Source organism: Cetorhinus maximus, chromosome 10 (assembly GCF_964194155.1).
Source record: "Cetorhinus maximus chromosome 10, sCetMax3.hap1.1, whole genome shotgun sequence".
Lineage (NCBI taxonomy): Eukaryota > Metazoa > Chordata > Chondrichthyes > Lamniformes > Cetorhinidae > Cetorhinus > Cetorhinus maximus.
In genome coordinates this window covers 42,765,896-42,791,043 of record NC_135888.1, presented here as the reverse complement: position 1 = coordinate 42,791,043, position 25,148 = coordinate 42,765,896, and the positions used below count along the sequence as shown (strand labels likewise).

Genomic DNA, 25,148 nt, shown 5'->3' with positions numbered 1-25,148 from the left:
CTTCGAATCCACAGGATTCCAAAAGGATTCTCTTAATGAAGAAGGCACAGTCCATGGATGTACCTCCTTCGCTGTCCTTCACTGTCACCCTAATGGTATTACATACCCCCTGGTTTGGGGCTCAACTGGTTGCAGCCATCACCTCTTGAAGTTCCCGATGTTCAGCACTAAAGCTCCTTCAAAGGAGAACAACACCAAAGGGCAAAAAGGCCAAAGCCTGTGCTGAAGCCCCCTATAAAAGAAATGATACCCACAAAAATAACATTTACGCACATGCAGAAGCGACCATGATCATGGTCCCCCCCACCGCCAGCTAAAGTGTTGCTGACTGGCTGTCCCAGGGTCCTCCCCTCACACCCTCCTCTCAGTTCCCACTGGCAGATGTGTCGAGCACCAGAGGACATCAAATTAAGGTAATTGGCAAAAGAAAAAAAGCCAACCTAAGGAACACCTTTTTTTTACGCAGTGAGTGGTTAGGATCTGGAATCCACTACCTGAGAGTGTGGTGGAGGCAGATACAATTGTGGCTTTCAAATGGGAATTGGATAAGCAACTGGAGGTAAGAAATCTGCAGGTTTATGGGAAAAAGGTGGAGACAAGTTCAATTACTCTTAGAGAGAGCTGGCACAGATTCAATGAATTCTATAATTCTATCCAATCAAGGGGAAGATGAGTTTGGGATGAGTGCGCATAGGGGACTGTAACCTCCATCACTTCCCTCACAAGGTGGTGGCCTTGGAAATTCAGGGGATTTTTGTAGCAGCAGGCACCGGAGATAAAGAAGTGAAAGTTCCTGTGTCAACGCAATGTTAGACCCTACTTTCTGGAGCACAAAATTCACGGCCGACACTCCAGTGCAGCACTGAGGGAATGCTGCATAGTCGGAGGTGCTGACAATTGGATGCAATGTTAAACTGAGGCCCTGTCAGCCTGCTTGGATGGATGCAAAATACTGATGGCACCGTTTTGAAGAAGAGCAGGGAAGTTATCCCCGGTGTCCTGGTCAATATTCCCCCACCCCTCCCTAATCAACACCACAGTAAAAGCTTATCTGGTCATTATCAGTTTGCTAGTTATGGGAGGTTGGTGTGCACAAATTGGCTGCCACACTTCCTACATTACCACAGTGACTGCACTTCAAAAGTACTTCATTGGCTGTAAAGCACTTTGAGATGTCCAGTGGTCATGAAAAGTGCTATATAAAAGCAAGTCTTTCTTTCCTTCATAGTTTAGGTCAGGATCTAGAGCAATACCATCTGTAAGTGAGTTGCAAAGCACTTCTGATCACAACACTATTCTAATCCCAACCCCCGCCTCCCCCTCTCCACCACCACACTTCTCTACCTTCACTAGAATCCCAGGAGCCTATGGAAGAGAAGGAGGAGGAAAATGAGGCACAGCCTGGAGCCAGTGGACAGGAAGCAAGGCCCATTTGGGAAGTGAAGCATTCTTATGCACAGCTCTTGTGAGAGGCTTCTTTGGGTTCAGAATGATGCGTCGCGGGGGTATAACAGGTAGAGAACTTCTCCTTTGCAGTTGCTCCATCTCCCCGTTCCCCATTGTTGCCAGATAAAAGGGGACTATCCGTGGCGAATGCCTCCTGGCAGCAGCTCTCCCAGTGATATCTGGGGGGGGAGGGGGATGAGAAAAAATCTAAAGAGACAAGTACCTCCTCTCTGCCAGTCACAATCTCCAGACAATCTCACTGGCACCTGGTCTTGTTCAGAAACTTTGCCTGCCATATGTCCTAATATCTGCTTATAGTCGCTTGGTAGTACAGAACTTGAGTATTGCTGAAATTCATTCCCTAAAGCACTGTGGGCGTACCTACACCACGTGGGCTGCAGCGATTCAAGAAAGCAGCTCACCACCACCTTCTCAAGGGCAATTAGGGATGGGAAATAAATGCTGGCCCAGCCAGTGACGCCCACATCCCATGAATGAATAAAACAAATGTTGCCAAAGCTTTTCATCTTGCACTCATCAGGGGAGAATTACAAGAATACTAAATGTCAAAAGGAACAACAAATTATACTGCATGAGAAGAAGGTGCTGATTGGTTGACAAGAGGATTGGTAAAAGTGTTGACATGGAGAGTGTACCAGGAAACAATGCCATGACCACGGATCCTATACCCAAATTACTTATGGACATATTGAACTTCTAAGTAAGACATGTGTTTTTTAAAAAAGGACTTACAAGCAAAAGCTGACGGAGACTGTAAAGTAACCACTTGCTGGAAAATTCCTATGTGGCTTACTTGAAGAACTAATTCAGAGAGAACAGAAAGTTGCACCTAAAAGATGTGACACAGCCTACTTCAGATAGAGGTACTTCAAAGGGAAAGATACAATGCAAACAGAGCTGTAATATCCTCTGTTTGTGGAGATAATGGAAAATGATTACCATCTCAGCCAAAACCACCTACTATGGAGTTATATCCCAGACTATGAACTTGACCTGAGTTTGAAAAGGAAACAGATCTGGGCGAAAGACATGTTTGTTTTTCCCTTCCAGGAATACACAAGGAAAATGGTTCAGAAAAAACAACTGGAACCCTAGCTGTGTGCTCCAGATTGGTGTTCCTTTTAGCTAGCCTGCAAAACAAAATATCTCCAAAACCAACTGCTCAACTGCCAAAGTCAGTGCTACTGGAAGCACCCCAACTTAACGGCCACAAAGTTTCACCATCTACTCCTCATGGACAAGCCAAAGGACTGATTCAAAAATCTTTTTAACTTTTCTTTTTGGACTCAATTTTCTCATTTCTAATCTGTGTGTATGTGTATTGTGTTTTTATTATTTTTTCTTGCATTAAGTAACTAATAAACTCACTCTTTCTTTGACTCAAGACAGCCTGGTTAAATTGGCTCCTTTTAGAACATAAATACATTTGGACTGGGTAAAGGTATCCATGAGGGAAGGGATCCTTTTTAAATTAATCTTGTTGCAACCAACCGAGATATTGAATAAAGAAAGGGAGCCAGTTCGTCCCTCCTCATCTGTGAGCATAACAATTTGGGGTACCTCATCCGCGAGCATAACAAATTGGGAGAACCCTGCCTGGGGCCCAGTCGTACCAACAGTCAGCTGCCAAGCTTTCAATTATATTCAAAGCAGGCAAGTTGTTTCTGATTGGCCAAGGCGTTGTCATTGGGAATGAACCAGGGAATGGATGTCCCCAATCTTTTGTTAGTTGAAAAGGTGAAATTCATGAACATGTTCTTTCTACTTGCAAAGGACAAGGCTCTGCGTATGAATACATGTAGCTTCTAGCATGCATGAGTGAGCCATACTGCGAGCCAACTGATAATTTTATATTAGTTGTTCGTGTAATTCTTAGCAGAATCGGGATTGTTTAGTAAGTGCTGTCCAATTGTAGAATCTAATGTTGGGCACTATATTCTGAGTTTTGCATGCACAGGCTGTTTGAGTATAGTCAGTACTTTGTCTGTTACAAATAGCTGAAGGGACACGCTATTTGATTGTATCAAACTGGTGGATTGTATTCTTGTAATTCCGTCCTGATGGCTATAAGATGAAAAGCTTCAACAGCCTGTCTCTTTTTTCAGCAATATCTCCTTATGTGGCTTGGTGTAAGGTAGAGGCAGCAGTTATTGTGAAGGATGATGAGCAATGCCACAAAGAACTTCCTCTGCCCTTCAAGCGCCCAACATCACTTCTGAGAGAAACTCAAATTCCCATATCCCCTCCCACAGGACCCTGAGCAGACAGCCTAGGTTGATCTGAGTGGAATGACAGGGCAAAGAACATATCCTATCATCCATGGCGTGGCCTCAAATTAAAAAGCATTTTCACTTCTTATTCTCATGTTAAATACTTATCGCAATGCATTTCAAAGAAAATGTGTTGTTACAGAACTGCAGTGCAACAAGACAGATGGTAAAATGTGTTGGCATTACTGGAAGAATCAGCTCACTGTAGAAGTGAGTTTATGTTCAGTCTTGTGAGTTCATACTTAGTAAGATCTGTACAGACAAGATGCATGATTAGGAGTTGGTGGCGGATGGGGGCAAGAGGGCTAGTCAGACATTCAATAGCCTTTTGGAACCTTCCCCCAAGTGGCTATTACTGAGCCTGCAACCTAGCTTTGCTACCCAATAATGGAGGGCATCACAGCTAAGGGCGATGCCAATATCTGCACTCATTTCCTTTTTAATGAGAATGGTTAGAAGATGAAACTCTTGCCCCATTTCTTCCTCCAACCCACGTATCCCTCAGCCCGGGGCTATTGAGTGAAGCTGACAGCACAGATCGACAATTTCCACTGGAATTGGATCAATGCAATGAGGACCAGGAATTGATAGCAAGCAACTATCTGGTGGGGCATGATTGTGCTGCACACCATTGCTTTGTTCAACAAACTATGCCACCTGGAGAACCCTTCTATTGCACTTTGATCCTCTCTACCATCTTGACTACTTATTGGCACAGAAAATCTTACAGAGTGCAGAATAAAGAACAAAGCAAGAAAGAGAGAGAATTTGTTGACCTACCACATTCAATGCCAATTGGCGACGGGCAGGCATGGCCAGCAGGTCAGGCAATGCTTGTTAGCGTTTTCTGTTGCCAATATGTTGCAGCTTCTCGTCAAGTGAGAGTGAGATGCCAATCGTGCATCTCTGACTGGCTGATGTGTGGAAATATCTTGCAACATTTTTCAGTGAGGAGGAAGGCAATGTGTCGAAATCATGCAGAACTGCAATATATCAAAAGGGGATTTGGGCTATAGCAGAATCAACAGGGAGTGGTGGGGGAGGGGCAGTAGTTAGCGTGTGATCCAGCCAATCAGGCACCTAGATAAAAATGGGCTGTCGCCATAACATTTATGGATGAACTGCCTCTTTTAATTCTTTTTTCATTTTTATAGTTGGAAGTGACACCGAGAGAGTGAAGCTAGGCATACGGACAGTAGCAGGGGGTAGGGGGTGAAGGGTGACACAAACCTGAATTGAATTGGCATCTATTAGACAACCCACTGAGCTCTATTAAAGTCAAGCAAACTGAATATTGAGCACAGTTCATAACAGGCAACCAATGGAATAACAGCTTTGTACTACTGCCTAACTCTGTTTTCTACTGCGATATGAATTGGTTACCACGTGTTTTACATTTATGACAGTTCCATGACGGTTTCTTTTAAGCTGTTATGACTCATCCGTGTAATGAAATGTGGAGCAGTCTTAGGCTGATGAGAGACAGACTTTTCAGGGTAACTGGATGATAAATCATATCATGCACACTTTCCAATGGCTGCTTTTCAAACAACATTCACAGCCTTTTTGTCCATGGTAGTCTGGCCATTGACCTCTCAGGCCATCGACCCAGCTGAATAGCTTGCAGTGACACAGTGGCTTAGCAGCAATGAGTTATGGATCTCGACATAATAAGTTGGAAAATGTTGCACCAGCTTCAGTAGCATATAGTCTCTTACCGTTTTCCTGAACTGTAACACTAGGAATATGAAGCAGTCTTTAGTCTTTGCAAAATCAAACAGGAGGTGCTCTAGAATGAGAGATACTCAAAGTCAGATTCTCCCACTGAAACAAGACAAGGTGACTTGCTGCCATAATGAACTTAAGGTGATTGAATATCAGTCTGTAGTGGGATATAAGCTTGCGAGTACAAGGTAGTGAAGGAAGAATCTTAACCTTTATTCCCTTGACTGGGAAACCAATTAGGGCATCTTTTCTGTCTTAGGCAGTCCCTTGGGGTCAAGGATGACTTGCTTCCATTCTGGTTCGATGGGTTCTGAGATGATTGATAAATCCAATGCACGATCTGCAGACTCTGCCACATGTGGGGCAGGTGGCGCCTGAAAGGTTGGGTAAATTGGTTGTATGGAGGTTTGTGCGCTCTCTCCAATGCCTCGGCTTCACCTCTGCGAGGCACTGGAGTATGTACTACAATATATAACATAATACCAGAGTATAACATAGTTTTTGTAACTTGTGTTATCTTACAAACCTGTATATATCTGCAAAGTTATAGGTGTGGGTGAAGGAGTATTTTAATATAGTTCATCTTTTCTTGTTAAATAAATGTTTTATTCTTTTGTTAAAAGTTTATCAGCTGACTCCTGTGACTCTGTTCAGCAGCTACTCTCCATGTATCTAAAATATAATAAAAGTTAGGATCTATCAAGCTGGATTCCAATCTGGGATGAGGCTTGCCCAGCAGTAACATAGCTGGGATTGTAGCAAAGTGGGCACTCTTGCAGGATTAGAAACACAGACAGCAGGTGATTGGGCGTGGAATAGTAATTGGTCTGGGATTATCATTCATAAAGTGGGATCTGTGATACCTTATAAAGTGAGTAGGTGGTGGTACAGAGGCACTGGACATAGGAATTGGATTCGCTGTGAGGTATATTACACTGGCTGGAATTTGAAAAAGCTTTGGAGGTTGCTAAGGCATTTTTACAGATGGAAGATGTAACCCTGACTGGTTCACAGAAATTATCCAAGAGTAAACTAATGGGATTGGTGGACAAACTGGGGTTAGAAGTACCTAAAGCGGTGAAAAAAGCAGACATAGTTGAGATAATAGCACAGCATTTAAAACTGGAAGGGATACTAGAGAGACCGCATTCTCTATGGGGTGAGTCAATTGAGTTAGCTAAGATCCAATTGCAAATGAAGCAACTTGAACATGAAAAGGAACTGAAAAAACTTCTTGAATTAGAGGCAAAAGAAAAAGAACAAGAAAAAGAAAGAGAAGAAAAGGAAAGGGAAAGGGCATTTAGGAATTTCAGGCAAGGGAGAAGGATAAAGAAAGAGCGGCAAGGGAAAGAGAGAAGGAACAAGAAAGGGAATACCTGTTTAGAAGGCTGGAAGTTAAAAAGGAGATCTCAGGTGCTGAGGAAAGTTCTGATGATTAAAAATCTCAGACCCAAAGCCCAGTGTTGAGATGTTTAAGTTTGTGCAAGCTCTCCCAAAGCTTGAGGAAAGGGATGTAGAGGCATTCTTTATCTCATTTGAGAAGGTGGCTAAGCAAATGAAGCGGCCAAAAGAAATCTGGACATTGGTCTTACAGAGTAGGTTGGTAGGTAGAGCTCATGAGGTTTATGCTTCACTTTCGGAAGAGGTATCAGTGGATTGTGATGCAGTAAAAAAAATGCTATTCCGAGGGCATATGAATTGATCCCTGAGGCATATAGGCAGAAATTTCATAACGTAAGGAAACCGCCTGGGAAAACCTATATTGCATTTGAGAGAGTAAAGCAAAATAATTTTGACCATTGGATAAGTGCATAAAAGGTAGAGACAGCGTATGAAACTCTTAGAGAAATAATCCTCTTGGAGGAATTTAAAGGTTCACTTCCTCTTGTAGTTAGAACCCATGTTGAAGACCGGAAGGTTGAAACAGCTAGACAGGCAGCAGAGATGGCAGACGATTATGGGCTGGTCCATAAATCTAAAACCTTTTTCTGTCATCTCTATAAACTAGAGAAGGATAGAAGGCGAAAGGAAGGCATGTAGCCAGGGAAGAGAAGGGACAGCTGAGTTTTAGTTTCACTTTAAAAGGTGAAACCTGGGATCTAGTTTCATTTTTGAGGGAGGTAGCAGGTCTAAAGCTGTTTGTATGCCTGCATTTCTAATGAGTTTTACAACTCTAAGAGAAGTTAAAGCAAACATAAGAGTAGAAAAAACTGTGCTGTTGCCTAGCAACAGGGGTCCAGAGAGGGAGACCCACCCACACAGAAAAACTAAAGAGAAAGCAGTTTGAGTTCAGTTGTAAACAACTGCCAGGTAGAGATTGGAGCAGAGGGGCAGATAGCATGCCCCAAACTGAAGTTGAAGCCAAGACTCAAGAGAAGTGGGACAGGAGAGGAAACTGCAGAAACAGGAGAAAGTCGCAAGATGATCTTCTAGTCAAAGGATGGATAGGGACCTGGAAAAGGCCCTGTTAAGTGGAGTTAAGAGTGAGGAGCAGAGAAAGGTTCCAAGCTTCAACTTAAAGGAAGAAAAGCTGCAGAATGCAGATTTAAAGTGAGAAGCTGGAAGTTCCAAAGAGACAGCTGAAGGACTATAACTCTGTGCTATGGGCTTGTGAAGCAGTGGCGTACTGTTGACACGGCTGAGTCAGTGAGGGAGAGTGTGTGGAAGAAAGCTTGAATGCATTTGGTAACCCAGGGGAGAGGAACATTGGCAGAAGATTTCAAAGCCCTGGAGGTGGACCGTTGCGGAAGACATCTGAGAGAAAGCTTCGGTTTGGGACATGATTCCAAAGCGAGTTTTTGGTGAGTGGAGATTGGAAACCCTTGTGTGAAAGATGGAGTTCTGTGAGACTGGTCATTGTGTAACAACCATCTGGGGGAGTTGATAAGAGATCCTTAGCATCTGTTTGGAATGGTATCTGTCACTTGGTTTCAGAGTGTGGTGCCTGACCGCAGGTCGCCAATTGGTTTACATGGACTGTGTACTTACTGTGAATATTTGAGTATAATCTAGTTTTTGTAACTTGTGCTATCCTTACAAATCTGTATATATATCTGTAAAGGTATAAGTGTAGGTGAAGGAGTATTGTAGTATAGTTCATCTTTTCTTGTTTACTAAATGTTTTATTCTTTTGTTAAAAGTTCATCAGCTGACTCCTGTGACTGTTCAGTAGCTACTCTCCACATATCTAAACAAAAAATGAAAGTTAGAATCTATCAAGTTGGGTTCCAATCTGGGACCTGGCTTGTCCAGTAGTAACATCAGCTGGGATCGTAGCAAAGCGGTGGGTACTCTGTAGTTTAATTTTTTTATCAGCAGAAACCTTTTGCAGAGAAAATGAGGAGTGAATCAGGTTTCTCTGAATGTTGCCTGAAACGCAGCCATTGGAAAGTGCGCATGATCTGGCTCATCATCCAGTTATCCTGACACTCAGCCAAACAAAATAAGAACATAGGAACAGGAGCAGGCCAGTTAGCTCCTTGAGCCAGTTCCACCATTCAATGAGATCATGGCTAATCGGAAATTCTCCACTGTTCAATGGGATAATATACTGACACAAAGGGGCACTGTTCCAATGCTGGCAATACTAAAATTTAAGCATCTGAGAATAAAGTAAAGTCATTGAATCTCGATGGTGATGTATATGCAGTAATTATGCAAACCGGTGCAATCATAGGATTTTACAGGACAGAAAGAGGCCAATTAGCCCATTGTACATGTGCCAGCTCTTTGAAAAAGCACTCTAATTTGTGCCACCCCCCTGCTTCTTCCCCAGGGTGCTGACGTTTTTTTTACTTTTGAAGTATATCTCAAGTTTCCTTTTGAAAATTATGATTGAATCTGCTTCCATCACGCTTTTAGATGATGCATCCCAGATGATAGTAACCTGCTGAACAAAAACTTTTCTCTTCATCTGCTCGCTGGTTTAATTGCCAATTATCTTAAATCTATGTTCTGTGGTTATTGACACTCCTGCAAATGGAAACAGTTTTTCCTTATTTAGATCACATTGTGTGTTCTCACTAATCCTCTCAAAATGCATCATTGCAGATGACTCTGGATTAAATTTAGCCTGCCATTATCCGCCCATTTCACCATTCTGCCTATGCCCTGAAATATCACCCTCACTGCCTACTACATTTCCCAGTTTTCTGTTATAGGATCATATAGTGTCACAGATTACGGCACAGAAGGAGGCCATTCGGTCCATCGAGTACATGCCGGTTTGCTGTAGTCCAAACCAGCCAGTCCATTTCCCTGCTCTATCCCCATTGCCCTGCAAGTCTATTTCCCTCAAGTACCTATTAACTTTCTTTTTGAAATCACTCATCACCTCTGCTTCCACCAAGCTTGTAGCCAAGAGCCCCAGGTCTTTACCAATCACTGCAAAGAAAGTTCTTCCACACATCCCCACTGCATCTCTTGCCCAAAACCTTAAGTCTGAGTGTCCTCTTCCTTGTGCCTTCAAATAATGTGAACAGGTTTTCCTTGTCTATCTGGTCTACCTCTACAGCACTATCAAAGCTCACCTCAATCCCCTTTGCTCCAAAGAGAACAACCCCAGCTTCTCCAATCTAACCATGCAGCTAAAATCCCTCATCCCCAGGACCATTCTGGTAAAATTCCTCTGCACTCTCTCAAAGCCCTTCTTAAAGAGTGGAGACCAGAACTGGACTCAATACTCTCATCGTGGCCTCACTGGTGCTTTAAATAAGTTCAATATAACTTTCCTGCTTTTGTATTCACTACCTATATTTCTGAAGTCAAAGATCCCATATGCTTTGCTAATTACTTTCTCAATATGTCCTTCCACCTTCAAAGATCTATGCACATGCACCCCCAGATCCCTCTGGCCCTGCACACTATAACACTGTGACATTAAGTCTATATTGTTTCTCCCTATCCCTTCTGCCAAAATGCTTTGCCTCACACTCCTCTGTATTAAATGCCATCTGCCACTTTTCTGCCCATTCCACCAGCCTTTCTACACCCTGTTGCAGTTGGTATCATCTTCACTGTTTTCCACTTTAAAAAGTTTGGTATCAATAGCAAATTTTGAAATTTTACTCTACATTCCAATATTCAAGTCGTTTATATATAGCACAAAAAGTAGTGGTGCTAGCACTGAACTTTGGGGAACACCACTGTCCATCATCATCCAGTCTGAAAAATGACCATTTACTATGACTCGCTGTTTTCTGTCCTTAATTCCTTTTATGCAAGCTGACACTGAACCTCCTAGTTCATGAGCCCCAACTTTGTTAACCAGCTTTTTATGTGGTACTTTGTCAAATGCTTTCTTAAAATCCACATAGACAATATCCATTGCTTTTCCTTCATCAACATTCTCTGTTACTTCATCAAAAAATTCAGTTAGATTACTCAAATCCATGCTGGCTCTTCTTAATTAGCTTGAACCTCTCCAAACGCCTGCTAATTTTTCTATTTTGGATTTGGCTTTGGATTTCCAGCATCCGCAGTAGTTTTTTGTTTTTATCTCTGTGCTAATTTTTCTCTCCTGGTTATTGTTTCTAAACCCTTACCCACCACTGATGTTAAAATGACCAGCCTGTGGTTACTTGAAATGTCCCTACATCCTTTGGATGCAATTCATCCAAACCAGGTGATTTGTCCACTCTAAACATAGCCAACCTTTCCTGTACATTCTGCCTTTCTGTTTTCACCCCATCCATCTCCTCAACCATCTCCACTTCTACTGATATTTTGTCAACAGCCTCTTCCTTAGTAAATACAAAGTACCCATTAAATAGTTTAGCCTTGCCCTGCACCTCTAAATATATATCACCCTCTTTTTCAGTAATAGGCTCCACCGCCCTCTTACAATTGGTTTACTATTTATATGCCGGTAGAAGATTTCTGGATTCCCTTTTGTGTTAACTGCCATTCTATTCTCATATTCTCTCTTTGCCAGTCTTATTTTCCTCTTTACTTCCCCTCTCAAATTACATTCGGCTTGGTTCTCGCTTGAAGAATTCACCTGACATGTTTCATCATATTCCCTATTTTCCTCGTCATCTGACGACCCTGGCTCTAGCTCCCCCCTGTCTTTCTCTCTTGTTGGAATTTATCTAGCCTTTATCTGAAACATCTTCTTCCTAAATATGACCCATTGTTACAGATTTTTCTTTCAGCTTTTGGTTTCATTTTACCCTGGTTAGATCCCCTCTCATCTCATTGAATTTAACTCTCTTCCAATTTAGAAGCTCTACTTTTGTATCCAGATTACTACTGCCCCTTTAATCCTCTGCACTTCAAATTTGCTAATCAATCTATTACATGGCAATTTGTCAAACACCTCTGAAAGTCCTTGTACAAAATATAAAACATATTACCCTCATCAACCTTTTACATTATTTCTTTAGCAACAATATCAACCTGGATTTATTTAGCATCTTTGACCTGGCACTAAAGCAATTCACAGGAGCGTTATCAAATAATATTTGACTTTGAGCCATCTTAGATATCAGAACAGGCGATCGAAACATTGGTCAGAGGAGGTAGGTTTTAAAAAGTGCCTCAAAGGAGGAGAGAAAAGTAGAGAAGTGGGGAGGTTTAGGAAGGTAATTCCAGACTTTAGGGCTTAAGAACCGAAGGCACGACCACCAATGGCGGAGTCATGAAAATCAGATGAGCAAGCGACCAGAATTGGAGGTGTTCAAATGTCTCAAAGGGTAGTAGGGTTGGAGGAGATTACAGAGATATGGAGGGCTGAGGCTACAGAGGGATTTGAAAACAAGGATGAGAATTTTAAAGTAGAGGTATTGCCAGACCAGGAGTCAATGTAGGCTCTGCCTCCATAAATAAGGCCATTGATTAGTTCCTTATTTTACTGCCCCCCCCCACCACTGGTAACTTAACTGTGGTCCCTCTTGATGAGGGGTTAAATCGAGACTCACCTGCCCTTTCAGGTCGGTGTAAAAGGTTCCATGGCATTATTCAAAATTCTCTACCAGTGTCCTGGCCAACATTTATCCCTCAGTCAACCAACAAAATGGGTTATGTATTTGTTTTCATTGCTGGTTTCCTGTGCTGAAACTGGCTTCCCCGTTCCAACAGCGACTATACTACATAAGTCCTTCACTGGCTGTTAAACACGTTGGGATGTCTTGTTGTTATGAAAGACGCTACATAAACACACGTTTTTTCTCTTTTTCACGGGTGTTGCAATTTCCATTTTTATTTCATGTCATCATTAAGTACTGTACATATAATTTCATAATTGTTGAAACATGACTTTCAAGATCCAGAAACAGATTTATGTGCAACTATGATAAGTGCGCCCACAAACATCCTGTCCCTAACTACACAGCTGACTGTGCCTCCTAACTTAGTATAATCTGCAAACTTGGACATACAATTCTCTATTCCTTCAGCCAAGTTATTACTATGTATGATGGGGGCTCTTGTGTCTCAGTGGGTAGCATTCCTGCCTGTGAGCCAGAAGTTTTGGGTTCAAGTCCCACCCCAAGACTTGTTGGTTATGGGAGAAGTGTTTATGATGCAGTTCAAACAGGTTAATAATCAGCTTACTAATCCTTCTAATAAAACACATGAAATATATATCTAGTGGAAAAACTAAGCTCCCTGTGCACATCTTGAATGAACACCACTTGTCACACCCTCCCAATCAGCATATCACTACTCTATGTTGTCTACCTCCCAAGCAATGCTATTATGTTCAATTCCATGTGCCTTTCCTTTTGCTAATAATCTTCTGTGCAACACAATATCAAATGCTTTCTGGGAGCCAATATAAACAATGCCAGTTAACACTCCCCTGTCATAAATATACCTCTGCTGTGCTGTTCTCTGCCATGTCCCTTATTATTTTATTAAAAGGAAAAGAAAGACTTACATTTATATAGCACTCTTACAGCCTCAGGTCTTCCCAAAGCACTTTGGGCCTTGTGACGTGGGAAAACATGGAATCTGTGCACAGCAAGTTCCCACAATCAGCAATGAGATAATGATCACAAAATTTGTTTCAGTGATGACTGTTGAAGGATAAATGCCAGTCAGGACACCAAGAAAACTCTCTGCTCTTCTTGGAAGTAATGCCAAGGGATCTTTAACATCCACTTGAGAGGACAAATGAAGCCTCGTGTTAATGTCTCATCCTAAAGGCAGCTCCTCTGACAGTGCAGCGTTTCACACTCAGGCTTCCAGGATGGGACTAAAAACCCACAAGCTTCTGGCTCGGGCGCTACAATGCTACCACTGGGCCACAGCTGATACCTATGAAGCCAATGAATGGTAGAGAAGCAAGATAATGCATTCTTTTTTAACAGACTTACCTCTTCCGGCTTGTTCAGTGGTTATCAGGATGATTAAGTTGGATATTCATCAACGAAGAGCTCAGCAGTGAAGCTGGTCATGTACAGGCACACTGCACATGAGAGTAGCCCTGTTTGAAAATAAAAGCAGCAAAAGTAAAGCCATCAGTGGATCTTCACTGTGAAACAGAAATAACCCTGACAAAACGACTAGGCTCACTTAACAGTGAGATAGATTGCAGCACTTAAAGCACTGAGCTGATTTAAAAGCAAAGTTAGATTCTCAACTAAACTGATAAATAGATTCTAAGTGACTACCTATTTTAATATAAATTGGCACAGAGTGGGGAGTACTTCAGAGTTTCACTGGGGAAGCTTATATTCTGCTATTGCCTCAGGAAATGCAACACATCAAACTCCTTGAGTCTGTCAAGTACAGACTGTGGAACCGCTGCAGGTTTTATAAGCTCTGAGTGACTGCCTCCATACGTACAGCCTCCCTCCCTCATCCTAAGTCCCTGATCATCTGAGCAATGAACGTACACGCAGATGTTCAGAGCATGAAGAGAGGGTGTGTGGAGGGAAATCCCTAGGGTGCAAAATGCGACTTCACAACTTTCCAGCCAAGAAGGATCCATTTCCATCCAGCCTGTTGCTGTAAAACAGATGGTTTTCAGAAAAGTCTCATTTTTACGAATTAAACTGCTAGAAATGTTTCAGCTAACAATGGTAAAACAAGGCTTTGTGCTTTCTATAACCTGAGGACATAAAGCACTTTACAGCCAATAAAGTGCCACTGAGGTGTAGCTGCTGTTGTAACGTAGGGAAACATGGCTGTCAAATTATGCACAGCAAGATCTCTCACAATCAGATGTGAAATAAATGATCAGGCCTTTTTTTTTGGTGTCGTTGGAGGGCTATATGGGTTTTGACCAGAAGACGAGGGAGGACACCCTTAGCTTTTCTTTGAATGGTAGCACGGAGCCTTTTATGTGCACTTGAGAGAGGCAGGACCTCAGTTTAACATTGAAAAGGTAGGCCTGAAATTTTCGGATGACAGGGTCTCCCTTGCTGCCACATCCACAGGGAATATATCCCCGCTGACTCCGTGCGCCCCGCAGCCATTTCACGCTCGAATGAGCGTCAAGTGGTTGCAGGTGGGACGTCTGCTCCTCACCCGGGAAGCAGCCCCACCCTAGAGAGCTGCCGGCCAATCCGACTGGCTGACAGCTCGCCAGCCCCTGCAGCGACATGAGCTGCAGTGGACTGAAGAGGAACTTCTGAAAGGAGCCTGAGCCTAAGTCCCGGGCCCGGAGGACAAGATAAGTTTAAGGGGTCCCAGGCCGGGGAGGGTAGGAAAGGCCGGGGGTTGCAAAGGGAGCAATCGCAATGTCGGGGGAGAGGCCGACATTGGGGGGGAGGGAGAGGTCCAGCAGCCACTGGACCTTAAGGGTGGGCACCCAAAGTCTGAAGGGGGCTTCTGTTGGAGGCACCCCCCACCCCCTTCCCCCTGAGATCTATGCCCGTTCATTTTCAGGTCTCCCCCATTCCTGGCTGATCCTCCCACTAGCCTAAAAATTGAGGCTGGGTGGGAAATGACCCTAAATGAAGCCAATAATTGGCCAATTAGGGCCTCAGTGGGGCAAGGGTGGGTGTCCCGTCTGAGGCCTTGCCCGCCCCAGCATAAAATCACTGTGTGGTCAGCGTGGGCAGGAACCTGGAGGGGACCCTGTCCCTTCAATTTCACGCTCCCCACTCCACCCAAAAGCCCACCAGCGGGGGAAGCATGAAATTCAGGCCGTGGTGTTTCTGGCAATGCAGCACTCCCTCAATACTACAGCAAGGTGTCAGCTTGGATTTTATGCTCAATGCTCCGCAGTGGGGCCTGAACTGACAACCTTCCAACAGAACAACAACCTGCATTTAAACAGCACCTTTAATGGAGTATGATATCCAAGGTGCTACCCAAGAGTGTTATCAAACGCAATTTGAAACACAGCTACATAAGGAGATCTTAGGTCAGGTAGCCAAAAGCTTGGATGATGAGGTAGGTTTCAAGGAGCATCTTAAAAAGAGAAAATTGCGATAGAGAAGTGGAGAGGTATAGGGAGGGAATTCCAGAACTTAGGACCTCGGCAGCTAAAGGCACAGTCACCAGTGGTGGAGCGATTAAAATCAAGGATGCAGGAAAGACCAGATTTGGAGGAGCACAGATACCTCGGTAATTGTAGGGCAGGAGGAGGTCACAGAGATAGGGAGGGGTGAGGTCATGGGGAGATTTAAAAACACGGATGAGAGTAGTTGTTTGGTAGTACAGAACTTGAGTATTGCTCAAAAAAGATATTTTATCAAAGCTTTTCATCTTGCACTTGTCAGGCCAATTACAAAAATACCAATGTCAGGGGACGCAGCAACTTTATACTGCATGAGAATAAAGGGCAGGTGGTGGGGAACAGGGGCGGTGGTGGGGAACAGAGGCGGGAGTGGGGGGGGGGTGGAGTGCAGGGGCGGGACGGTGGTGGGGAACAGGGGTAGGGGTGGGGGTGGGGGGGTGGTGGGGAACTGGGGCGGGGGTGGGGGGGTGGTGGAGTGCAGGGGCGGGGGTGGGGGGGTGGTGGAGTGCAAGGGCGGGGGTGGGGGTGGGGGGGTGGTGGGGAACTGGGGCGGGGGTGGGGGGGTGGTGGAGTGCAGGGGCGGGGCTGGTGGGCTGCAGCGGCGGGGGTGGGGGGGTGGTGGGGAACAGGGGCGGGGGTGGTGGGGTGCAGGGGCGGGGTTGGGGGTGGGGTGGGGTGCGGGGACCTTTTGGACTAAGACCCAGCCTCAGGAAATTTGACAAATGGCAGGACCGGAATCGGACAGGCTGTCCGCTCCAAGGAGCTGGGCAACCAATTTGCATATGCAAAGGCCCTATTAAGGTACATTTTATTGTGCCATTGATTGATCCCGTAGGGAGGCTGCCAGCTAAATGGAGGCGGCCCACTAGCTGCACCCCATGGGGTGGCAGGGTTTAGGGGAGGGTTGCAGTTTACAGCAAAGTTGGAGCCATGGAAGGCAGGAGCCACCGCCCCAAGGATTTCCCCGGAGGATTTTCCCCTCCAGCACCCGGTCCCTCCAATGTTATAAATTGTTTTCCTGCTGCTGAGTAAGTTGGGCTTGTTTTCTCTGGAGTTTAGAAGAATGAGAGGCAATCTCTTTGAATATGAGAATCTGAAGGGACCAGATAGAGTGGGCACTGAGAGATTGTTTCCATTGGTCGGGGAATCAAGAACGCGGGGCCCCACACTCTCAGGATAAGGGGCCAATCATTTAGGACTGAGATGAGAAATTACTTCACTCAAAGTGTTGTGAATCTTTGGAATTCTCTTCCCCAGAGGGTTGTAGATGCTTCATCGTTGTATACATTTAAAGCTGGGATAGACAGATTTTTGGTCTCTTGGGGATTTAAGGGATATGGGGAGTGGGCTGGAAAATGGAGTTGAAGCCAAAGGTCAGCCATGATCTCACTGGATAACGGAGCAGGCTCAATAGGCCATGTGGTCTACTGCTGCCCCCTGTTTCTTATGTTCTTGTGTTCTTCTGAAGGCCTCAGGTCTCCAGCCTGCCACAGCAATTGCCACTGGTCCTGATGACGCTGCTGAGCTACTGGTCCTCTGATTAGCCTAAACATGATGGCAATGCTGGCAGTAGCCACTTAATTGGTTGCCCCCTGTAAAAGTCAGGTGACACGCACTTCCTGCCAATCCGGAACTGTCCTCCTGTTTGCTAAAATTTTGCTGGAAACTGCCAAACTGGTTGCAATAAGTGAATTTCTCACAAAGCTTGCTCTCATTCAAATGGGCTCTACAAAGTTTCCTGAGTTACCTGCCTGATTACTGAAATTGTTGCTATATTGCCACTACTCAGTTATACCCAAAACATTTCACTCCCTAATGCATTTCCTTCTATTCCCACTTCCCAATCTGCAGTTTCCGCCATCCCCTGATTGGGAAGATGTGCAGTGTAACTGTACCCGGGGAGCAGGCAGTGGAGGTTTCCAACCAGCTGCTCAGCAGTGAGCCTGAATCGGAGGTGCATACGCTGTCAACTCGCACCCCACCACGGCCCAGTGCATAAGGACACCGCTCCACCAGGGTCTGCTTCACTGTTTCTGAAGCGAGTCACCATAGTTGCCCAGGTCAATCAAGGTTTATAGAATGAGAAAACAGTGTCTCAAGCTTTACCTTGTGCAGGCATTGCACAATATATACTTTATGGACCTAAACATCTGTTGAACTACCTGAGTGAAAGTCCAATAACAATACTCCCCGATCCCCTAAAGACAATAGACAAAGTTAGAGGTATCCATCTCCACAGCCGGACTGTTTAACCCTGGTCAATTCCCCTTCATATGGAATGTACACCTCAGAAACAGACTATTCAGCCCAACTGTGTTTATGCTCCATATGATTACACAGTTGGTTTTATTCACTCCCATTTCATCCAATCCCATCATCAGAAATTTCTATTCCTTTCCCCCTCATGTGTTTACTTAGTTCCCCCTTAAGTACTGATTATATAGTGCTCTCTACCCCATCACAAGTTCACAGCTTAGAATCTCTCATGCCCTGGGGTGTACTTGATTGCCTGAATCTATCTATTCTCAGAGCCCTTACTCAAATTTACTTTGAATGAGTTATTATGCTATATGTGGAAGTTATAGTCAAACTCTCTGATTTCTTGATTTGTATAAATGTGTAAGGGAAGGACCCAGAATGCAGCCACCCCCAAGATTGATAGTAAAAGGAAAGGTGCAGTATCATTGTATGATGCAGCGCTGAAGGAGGCCATATGGCCCATCATGATGGCTCCTTGGTAGGCTCTTTGTCCAATTCATCCCATACACCTGTTCTTTATCCATATCCCTATTATATTCCCCCTTCAAAGAGTCATCCAATTCCCTTTTGAATTAACCATTGAAACTGCTTCCACCAGCTCTTCGGACCGTGCCTTCCAGACCATGCCGCATAAAGAAATACTTTTGCACATTTCTTCAGGTTCTTTTGCCAAACAGCTTAAATCTCCATCCTTTATTATTGATCCTTCTGCCACTGGAAAGAGTTTCTCCTTATTTACTCTATCAAAACCATTCATGATGTGAAAACCTCAAACAAATCTCCTCTTAACCTTCTCTGTACTAAGAACCATTCACCACTACTCTCTGTTTCTGTCCCTTACTCAGAGCCCCGTATCTAAGGCAAATTGTAAGATTGTAGGCAGAGCTTCTGCAATTTCCACCCTCATTTCCCTCAGTAATCTGGGATGCTTTCCATCAGTACCGAGTGACCTTTCTACTTTGAGCACCACCAAGTACCTCCTCATTGTTTTGATCCTATCCAACATGGCTACTACCTCCTCCTTTACTGCTATGTTGGCAGTATCCTTTTCTCCAGTAAAGACAGATGTAAATTGTGAATCCAGTATCTCAGCCATGCCTCGTGCCAACTCCGGAAGATCTCCATTTTTGTGCCGATTTGACCCCACCGTCCCTTTTACTGTTTACGTGTTTATAAAAGAATTCTGGATCCCCTTAGCTGCTAATCTATTGTCATTCTCCCTTTTTGTCCCTTTTGTGGATCTTCTGTGTATAGATAAATCAGAAAATCGTGATTAGATGCTTGGACTTCAATGACTTTTTAAAATTCATTCATGGGATGTGGGCTTCGTTGGCTGGGCCAGCATTTATTGCCCATCCCTAATTGCCCTTGAGTAGATGGTGGTGAGCTGTCTTCTTGAACCGCTGCAGTCCATGTGGTGTAGGTGCACCCACAGTGCTGTTAGGGAGGGAGTTCCAGGATTTTGGCCCAGCAACAGTGAAGGAACGGCGATATATTTCCAGTTCACGTTGGTGTGCGGCTTGGAGGGGAACTTCCAGGCAGTGGTGTTCCCATCTAGCTGCTGCCCTTGTCCTTCTAGATGGTAACGATCATGGATTTGGAAGGTGCTGCCTAAGGATCCTTGGCGAGTTCTGAGACTGAGGGGGACAAAGAGGTCCACAGTTTTGAGGTTCTGGGAATTAATGAGTTAGAGTAAGATGAGCCTTGGTTTCAATGCGGTGAAGGTGTAGGGCCATAAGGTACTGTCTAGGCCAATGATTGACACCAACAACAAAACAGGAACTGTGATTAAAATGATGGAAAATTTTTCCATGGGAGCCTTCTTCTGAATTATTTTACATAACATAAAATATTTATGGTTCACCGTTTTGCTTATAGATTGTAGACACGGAAAGGGATAAGGAATTTAGTCAGTGTTTAGGGACACATTACACATTCAACACTACTTCAGGGAGCACTCCAGAGTTCAACCTGCATTAAACAAAATTTAGACGTAGCTACAATAAACCTGTTATGTTACTTGCAAGTTTGGCTATCTGTTTGGCACTAAAAACGTGTTAGTCTTCCAGTGCAAAGAATTGTCCCCGACCGAGTGTTGCAGTCTGGCACATTCCAAAGTCCAGGCCTACATGCTGAGGGATGCACTAAAGTCTAGGGTAGCCATCGCAGAGGTCGCTGTTAAAGACCTTTCAGCACCAAGGGGCTGGGAATTGTAAAGGTCCCTCGGGCTATATGACTGACATTAAATGTATGCAGTGAATATTACATGTATCGCAATTATATTGAAGCATCTCAGGGTGCAACATAATCTATATAGACAACTTAAATATCATTGCACTTTCTGTAACAACCATTTTGAAATGATTGTTATGTTCCTTTGATTGTATTGAATCACCTCAGTGTGCAACATGGGCCTGAATTTTTAGGTTGGTGGGTGGGGGCGATCGGTGGGCCCGGGAGCAGCCGGGAAATGGACCGTCAGCCGTGATTGGCCCCCGACCGCGATTTCACACTGGCTGACCAATTAACAGCCAGTGTGAAACGCACACTGAAAAGCTCAGCGCTGCCGAGGTGGGGGCAAAAGGAGGGCAGGCACTGACATCAGCGCGGTCCTAGGCGAGAATTGATAGAAAGCTCCTCGAAGGAAGAGAGCCGAAGACCTGGAAAGCATGAAATGAAGTTTTTGAAATCAGGAAAAAAACGTGCAAGCTTCACAATCAGCCACCTCAATATATATATATTATCAAAACGCTGTCCATAGATTTTAATTTTTCTTTCATTTAATAACAGAAACCTTGTCCATGGCCTTGGATGAGGTTTCATGAAAAATGCAAAGTCTGCCTGGCTGATTTGCCAACCATAAGGTTGGATGGGCAACATAAAATTAAAGACAATTGCAACTTTAATTACCTTAATTGGCCTTTTAATTGTCAGCGGGCACGCTTCCAAATTTTGTGCACACCCGCCGACCAAAATATCGCGCGAACACGGGATGACGTCGGGACGCTTGTCTGACGTCATCTTGTGCGATTTTGCATCCAGTGAGATCGGGTGCACACCCGCCAACCTAAAAATTCTGCCCATGGTCTAGGTAGAAAACTTGAATATTATTGCGCTTTCTGTTACGCCAGTTTGAAATGTTTTGGAACGTTCTTTCAGGTATTTTACGGATAAAATGTACTTTTGGAAAAAAACATTGTTTGCTGTTTGGCCCTAAGAAGGATGACTGTAAACTGTACATCATTGTGGTCCACTCACTAAGCAACATGAACATGAAATGTCAAGGCTGACTGGGGTCATAACTCAGTCTGGTCTGCATTCCAGTTAACCTAGCAATTGAACTGACAATGTGTTTCCCCTTCAGGGCTTATCCATTTTGACCCCAGAGAAATGTTATTTACTTGTCCGACCACTTCCTTTAGTAAGCTATCCCAAGAATGGAGAAGACAGCACCAGCCATTCTTGGAATGCCCATTGCTCAGGCTGTTGCTAGCGGATGTCCTGGAACCATTAAAAGTGATATTCTCATGCATAACCCTCCTTCTCACATTTTCTTCCCCCTGCATCACACACTCTCTTCTGATTTACGAGCTGCAGATGCTGTAATTGTTCACTTCTTACAACCCTATCTCTCTGCACCACAACCCTACAGCTGTGCTTTTCACCTATTTAGATATCCAAGAACTGCAGCCGGGCAGTGGTGCTGTGGAAGGAAGTGGGAGAGCAGAAAAACAGGCATGAGGAAGAAATACCACCAATTGTTCTCACACTTCCAGCCACCAGCCCAGACATTGCATGTACTTTAGAGGGTAGTTAAGAGGTGGGATCAGCACTTGATGAGACACTGGGCACAAGTGGCCTGCAGCCAGAGCAGAGCAGGGTTGAGGAGGGGGGTGGTGGGGAGGTGCCACAGGTGCCAGCTCACTGGAGGGTGAGGTCACACACGAGTTTCCTCTGGAGGATTGAAATGAGGATTTCAGTGGGACAGCCTACAGAAGAACGGTGATGGGTTTACATGGTGCATTAGGAAGCTTGCCAAAAAACCTGTGTTCATCATCAAGTAGCTTGGAGGTGCCTGGCACCAACAGAGCACAGGGCTATGTGCAGAGCTATGAACCCATTCTTTTCAGTATGGAAGGGGCAGCCAACATCTGGTGGACCAAACCATGATGCAGTGTTGGGTGGCCAATGTCGCAGCTTCCATTGCAGAATGAGGAGCAGCACCCAACGTCTGAGTGCTGCAGGGGAAGATCGGGTTGCTGTCATACAAAGTCAGATTGCTGCCACCGTGCCTGTGGATTCCTGTGTGCAGAGGGACTTGCAGGATGTCACAGCAAAACCAGAAATCCAGCTGTCCTCTAACAGACTATCGGGATTGCTGAGGCCTCACCCACGAGTGCGACAGCAGCTCCACAGAGCATGAACCTGCTGTCCTCTCTCAGGGACATAACATTGGTCCCCCAACACCTACCACTCCACCAACGCTCTGGTTGTGACCTGTCAGCTGGCCTGCCCAGACAGCATCTGCTTGGCCACGATTCAAAAATAAACATTCCAAACCAAATTTATAAAGCAAATCATTCCATATTGCATATAAAAATCAACAAATCATCCACGGGACAGGGAAAGGCACATGGAAGGCAGGCATTGAGGGGATGCACGCGGATGATTAGTTGATTTTTATATGCAATATGGAATGATTTGCTTTATAAATTTAGTTTGGAATGTTTATTTTTGCTGCCGCCCATGTTCTTATGGTGCAGTCCACAGCCGGGCCTTCCAGGGCCAGAGCCGCTTGAGGTCATCCCCTGAGGCATGAGCAGTCTCCCCCACTGAAATTCAACAGCCTTCTGCAAGCAATCCTGCAACTTCGGAGGTGGCACTGAACAGGAGCATAAGGACAGGGAAAGGCACATGGAAGACAGGCATTGAAGGGATGCACGTGGATGATTTGTTGATTTTTATATGCAATATGGAAAAATTTGCTTTATAAATTTGGTTTGGAATGTTTATTTTTGCATTGTGGCCAAGCAGATGCTGCATAGTCAGTGACAGAGGAAAGGGCAGGTTGTGGTACTGTTGGCAAATGAGGAACTGGCCTTGTGGTTACTGGTGTTGTGCTTGGTTGGATTCTTCACGTGCAGCCTAGCCAGTAAGTCTAGGCCGCTTCCTCTTCCTCCTGTTCATCCTCCCTCTCTTTCAGCTTCTCTTCCTCCTCTTCCTTCTCATATTCCTGCTCCTCTGTTGCTCACTACATAGCTGGAGACAGGGGAGTCTCCTCATGATGGTGAGGTTGTGCAGCATGCAGCAGCGCATGGAGAATCTTGACACCTGTTTTGCTGAGTGCTGCAGGGCCTCCTCCGAAGTGATCCAGGCAGCAGAAGTATCGTTTCAGCACACCAGTGGTCTGCTCTAACCCGCTGCATGTAGCAGCCCAGTTTTCACTGTATGCCTGCACATATGCGTCAATCAGCCATGTCATCAGTGGAAAGCCTTTGTCACCAAGTAGTCATCCTTTGGTGTGCCAAGGTGGCTCAAATTCAGCAGGCACAGCAGACTGCTGCAGAACGAAGGCATCATGACTGGTGCCAGGACACCGGGCATTGACCTGCATGATCCTCTACCTATGGTCACATCACCAGCTGGGCACTGAGGGAGTGAAATCCCTTTCAATTCCGGCATAGGGTTGAGTTGATGAGTGACACTGGCAGAGCGATGGGCACGCAGTCAATCGCGAGCCTGCAGCCCTGGTCGATCTGCATGGCTTGCTCCACTTGCTCCTCTCTGGCAAGAAAGGATGAAATGTAGTTAGCTCACAATGTATATTGACCTCCCTTACACAACAGTGGAAAGCAAATTGCAAATATCTCCAGCTCCAGCCTGGGAGGAGCCAAATGCTGACAAGTTCATCGATGTGGTTGCCTTCACTGTCACTGGCAATACAGCCTTCACCCTGCTCTGAGGTTACAGTTATGACTGCAGCAGATGACAGATTTCAGTGAGGATATCCTTACTGAAGCACAGTCCCCTCACATGATGTCCCTCTCTCAGGTTCAGATGGGAGGATTGCTCTCTGAACATTCTGGGATGATATAGCATCCTACTGGGAGCCCTTCTCCCCTTCCTCCTTCCCTCTCTTCCTTTTTTTTATTATTCCCTTCATGGGATGTGTGTGTCACTGGTTAGGCTGGTATTTTTATTGCCCATCCCTAATTGCCCTTGAAAAGGTGGTGGTGAGCCACCTTCTTGAACCGCTGCAGTCCATGTGGCGTAGGTACACCCACAGTGCGAGTGGTTTTGATACAACTGAGTGGCTTGCTAGGCCATTTCAGAGGGCAGTTAAGAGTCAACCACATTGCTGTGGTTCTGGAGTCACATGTAGGCCAGACCAGATAATGACAGCAGATTTCCTTCCCTGAAGGACATTAGTGAACCAGATGGGCTTTTACGGCAATGGCAATGGCTTCATGGTCACTATTACCGAGATTAGCTGTTTAATTCCACATTTATTAACTGAATTTAAATTCCACCAGCTGCCATTCGAACCCATGTGCCTAGACCGTTGGCCTGGGCCTCTGGATTATTAGTCCAGTGACATTACCGCTACGCCACATCCTCCCCTTGTCCTGCTCAGTGTGGCCTCTGTTCATTCTCCCAGTTAAGCTGTTGTCCAAGAGGAATAGATGCTAGTGCAAGAACATGTGGGAACGACAAATGAATTGGCCATAGTACCAGTTTGGCTTGGCTAGTTTGGATGGACCTGGACCACATTGCTGATTGGCAAAGTTTATTTCGTTGGCTGTGGGACTTGTGTAATGTTGATTCAGGTATGGCTGTTGGAATGTATCTCTCAATGTTGTGAATCCTTTATACCTTTTCAATTGACTGGGTGGCACCAAAATTTCATGATGTCTGCAATAAATATAGTGCAGCTTGAACGAACTGATCTTTATAAAACTGACATTTTTATTGTTATTCACAAACTCCCACAAATCTCTCCTGTGGCTTGCTACTTCTAT

The 25,148-nt window shown here is 44.8% G+C and overlaps 1 protein-coding gene across 1 annotated transcript in view; it reads right to left on the bottom strand.

Moving 5' to 3' along the window:
* The window catches only part of LOC144685224 (alpha-(1,3)-fucosyltransferase 7), a 49,143-nt gene extending 36,620 nt beyond the window's left edge, over positions 1-12,523 (bottom strand). The window contains exon 1 of the mRNA XM_078549654.1: positions 12,380-12,523. The gene's annotated coding sequence lies outside the window, so the exon portion shown is untranslated. The remainder of the gene's footprint in view (positions 1-12,379) is intronic.
* Positions 12,524-25,148: the final 12,625 nt, after the last annotated feature.